We start from the raw sequence: 4,605 nt of genomic DNA, 5'->3' as shown, positions 1-4,605 counted from the left end.
GGCTGAAACGGTAAGAATTCTTGTTTTTAATGTTACATCATCTCTATGCCCAGCACGGGGCTTGAACTCACACTCATGAGACCCCCAGGTCAAGTGTCACTCTACCTACTGAGCCAGCCAGACGTCCTGGTCAAGAAGACTCTGTTTTTTCCAGACCCTCACAGTGGCCGTGTGGCCGAAGGGAGAGAGTTGGCCCCGCTCCAAATTCAAGGACAGTGGAGGCTGACAGCCAGCGGATGGGAGGCGGGGACCTTGGCGCTGGGGGGATTCTGGCTGGAGGCTGTGGACTTCCATGGGGGGGGCAGGGGGGTAGAGGAGAGGAGGCCCAGAAGAGCCTGGCCAAAGGTCAGTCACCCTAATGGCCTCACTTTCGCTTCATCCCCTCGTTAAAGACCACCTGCAAACACACTTACTTCTTCGGTCCGGGGGTTGGGACCTCAGCAGCAGAATTCGGGGAGGGCTCTTTGAGCCCGTAGGAGGACCCGCTGGAGAAATGTCCCGTCCCAGGGCGGACAGCCAGTCAACACGGGCCCAAAACACTTCGTGTGACAGAAAATAGAGGCGATCAGAAGCACAACAGGGAAATGATGAAGAGACACCAGTCAGCTTGGTTCCTGATCTGGGGCCATTTCCGCATCAAAGCAAGGATAGTAAAAGATGAGGAGCCTGTGGGGCAGGGCCAGGCTCCCCGAGTCCACCGCGGTTTCCCGCGTCTGTAGCCACCCAGCCGTGGGGCTGCCGGACGGGTCTGGGGGAGTGGCAGCCAGGGACGGGCACGGGGTCTCTCTGGAGTGACACAGATGTGGAGACCGAGTTGTGGGCGCGTGTGTACAGATCCAAACACCACACTCAGTACTGAGCACAATCAGCTGTGCACCTTCCTGGTTCCGGATGGCAGGTGCAGGGGCCAAGGCTGGAATCGCCCCTGGACAGTTTTCCTAAACTGGTTCAGGCAGGCTGGCCAGGGAAGCTGAAATCAGCGCAAGTTTGAGAAGTTACACTGGGTGTTTCCAAAATACCTCTGCAGGGGGCGCCTGGGTGGCTCAGCTGGTTAAGCGTCCGACTTTGGCTCAGGTCATGATCTCACGGTTCGTGGGTTCGAGCCCCGCATCGGGTTCTGTGCTGACAGCTCAGAGCCTGGAGCTGCTTCAGATTCTGTGTCTCCCTCTCTCTCTACCCCTCCCCTGCTCATGATCTGTCTCTGTCTCTCAAAAATAAATGTTAAAAAAAGTTTTTTTAAATATATATAAAAAATAATTTAAAAAACCAAAATACCTCTGCAGGGATTCTCAATAGATCTGAAGCGTAAAAACGATTCCTTTGCGGTGGAGAATGCGACGTTCACGCGGCCAGAGATGGGGCAGGAACCCGGTCCATCAGTCCTGCGCCTTCCGGCGGGAGGACACCCCTGCCCCCGGGGCCGGTCCTGAGGAAACCGTGGCCTGAACCAGGGACGTTCTACAGAATGTCTGGCCTGCACACTTCAAACACACCCATGTCTTAGTCCAACAAATGGCTCTAGGGCATGGCCACTGGGCACAGCACCGTCTGGGATCTTGCTGTGACAGGCAAACCGAATGAGGTCTGCTGATTAGATCATGGGTTTGTATCAATGGTAAGTTTTTTTTGTATGGTTTGGTGGTTTTTTAAAGACTTCATTTTTTTCGGGGCACCTGGGTGGTTCGGTCGGTTGAGCGTCCAGCTTTGGCTCAGGTCATGATCTTGCGGTTCATGAACTCGAGCCCCGCGTCAGGCTGGCTGCTACCAGCATGGAGCCCGCTTCAGATCCTCTGTCCCCTCTCTCTTCCCCTCCCCTGCTTGCACTCACTCAATCTCTATCTCTCTCAAAAATAAAATAAAATAAACGTCAACATTCTAAAAAGACTTAATTCTTCAAAGAGTTTTCGCAGAACTCCTTGATTTTGACAGTTGGACCGTCGTTACAGAAAACAATTCTTTGTTTTTCAGAAATAGACACTGAAGTTCATCGGGGGTAACAGGAAACTGTCTGCAACTTAATCTTAACCGTTCAGGAAAGCCGGACAGTTAGAGAATAGATAAATGGTACGTGCTTGGATTCATATTATAGAGAGACGGAGGCAGAGACATAATTACGAAGAAAATGCAATAAAAGCTTAATATTTGGGGGCACCAGTCTGGCTGAGTCGGTAGAGGGTACAACTCTTTTGGTGGTGGTGGTGGTGTTGGTGGAGGGGGGGACGAGGAAGAGAGAGAATCCCGAAGCAGACGCCCTGCAGTCAGCGCGGAGCCATGCTGGGCTCCCTCTCGGGAACCAGGAGATCATGACCTGAGCCGAAACCGAGTCCGACACCTAACCGAATGAGCCACCTAGGCGCCCCTAGAGTGTGCAACTCTTGATCTTGGGGTCGTGAGTTCAAATCCCATGTTTGGTATAGAGATTACTTAAAAAAAAAAAAAAGGTTAACATTTTGAGAATCCGAATGAAGGGCCTCTGGAATTCTTACTCTTCTTACCACTGTTCTGACGGTCTGGAATTATGTCAAAATTAAAAAAAAATTAATTAAAATTGTTCATGTTTATTTATTCTTAGAGAAAGAGAGAGAGGGAGGGAGAGAATGAGCAGGGGAGGGGCAGAGAGAGGGAGAGACAGAATCAGAAGATGGCTCCTGGCTGCAAGCTGTCAGCACAGAGCCGGACACAGGGATCAAACCCACAAACCGCGAGATCATGACTTGAGCCAAAGTCAGAGGCTCAATTGACAGAGCCCCCCAGGCGGCCCCCAACATTTTTAGTACTTGGACCTCATAGCAAATCACCACAACCTCAGACGGCTTAAAACAACACAAACTTCTTGTCTCTCACTCCTGGAGGCGAGAAGTCTAAAATCAAGGTGCCCGAAAGCCTGCGCTCCCCGTGCCGGCTCTGGGAGAGGATGTTCCCCGCAGCCTCCAGCTCCTGGGCCGCAGGGTCCCTGTCTCCTGCCAGAATGTCTTTAATCTCTGCCTCTGTCTTCACAGAGTCTTCTGTCTGTGAATGTGCCCAAATTTCTCGCACAAGGACGCCGGTCGTGCTGGATTTAGCATGGCCCCCTCCCCGTAACCGGTAGCATCTCCGCTTATGTTGATTATATTGATTACATTGATTATATTCTCTGAGACCCTATTTCCAGATAAGGTCATATAGTTACAAATCGCAGGCGTGAATGGAAGTTCAATATCTGGGAATCTGGGTGAGTATCTGGGAATTCTATTCTTGGCACTTTTGTGACGGTCAGAAATTATGCCAAGATTAAATAATTCAGAGCATAATCAAAACTCCCCGGTTTGAGACGTGCCAAGGGGCCTGGCTGGGAAGCAGAAGGCTCCATCCGGTCTGCGCCCCAGGGCTCGGCCTCCCCTGCCTGCTCAGGCCGCTGACCTTTCCTAGGTTTTTCTAACCCCTGAGCCCTCAGGCGTTTGCTGTGGCTGCTTTCAGCCCAGAACGTCCCTCCTTGAGAACAAGATGTGGCATCTCAGGTGGGTGTCACCTGTCCAGAGAGGCTGGAGCCCCTGGTCTGCTACTAGCTGCTCTTCCCGCTCAGCCCGTCCTCACTTATTTGCACTAGTGCAACTCCTACCACGAAGCGAAGTCTTGTTGAGCCCCCTCCCCTAGACTAGACACCCTCCAGGGACTGGCCCTGTTGGAGTTTCCGGTTACTTCCAGATCCGGGCACAAAGGCCTGCCTGTGGCAGGGGGTGGCCAAATTATCGACGGGTGGATGGGTGAAGCGACCCCGCAAGGGGCTGGGCAGAGCCAAGGATGGGTCCACCCTGTCCACTCCTGTCTTCCACCTGTCAGTCACTACAGGCCCCGGGAGGAACTCGAGGGTCCACCCCAGGGTCCTCTAGGCTCTTTAAAAGTCAGGGGGGGACAGATTTGAAATACTGATGGCTGTGGTCCTCCCGCGGTCCCAGGGCACCCTCCTGGTCAGCATCCTCTGGCTCCTTGATGGGGGGGCAGGTGGCCTGTGTAACATCTGTGTTTCTAAGCACCTTTTGGGACTCCTGGCCGACTCCTACGTCTCAGGCCGGGGCCAGCTCCTTCCTAATCTTGTGGGAGCGGTGGCCAGACTCCGCAGACGGGGTCCGGAAAGGTGAGCACTGTGTCTACAGGGCACCTGTACGATGGGGGCAGGAATAAATCCCGGGGAAACGCGTCGGGGAACCCAGCGCCAGGGCACAGGGCGCCTGCTGGACTCCCGCTGGGTCCGCGGACCCGAGGCAGCGGGCACCAGGGCGGGCGTGGTGGGGGAGGGAGCTGGCAGGCGGGTATTTGTGGAGGTTCATCTCGCGGTCCTACTGAGAGGGCACTACTGCACAGCTCGTCATCAAATATGCACTGCACTCCCGCGGAGCTAGCGGTTAACCAAGTAAAACAGAATCGGAACGTCAAGAACGGAGCGTCCGCACCCCTGGAGTCCGCGGTCCTGGTGGGGGGTCCTGGGGGCAGGGGGAGAGGAGGGCAGAGGGGCCCCTGGCCAGTGAGTGCATCAAAGGGGAGTGGGAGCTGGTCCCGGGCAAGGGGTAGGGCAGTGGCGGCGGGGAGTTGGGGGGGGGGACGGGGGCCCAGACTGCAGCTGGGGAG

Source organism: Suricata suricatta, chromosome 5 (assembly GCF_006229205.1).
Source record: "Suricata suricatta isolate VVHF042 chromosome 5, meerkat_22Aug2017_6uvM2_HiC, whole genome shotgun sequence".
Classification (NCBI taxonomy): domain Eukaryota; kingdom Metazoa; phylum Chordata; class Mammalia; order Carnivora; family Herpestidae; genus Suricata; species Suricata suricatta.
Note: the sequence above shows the minus strand (reverse complement) of the source record.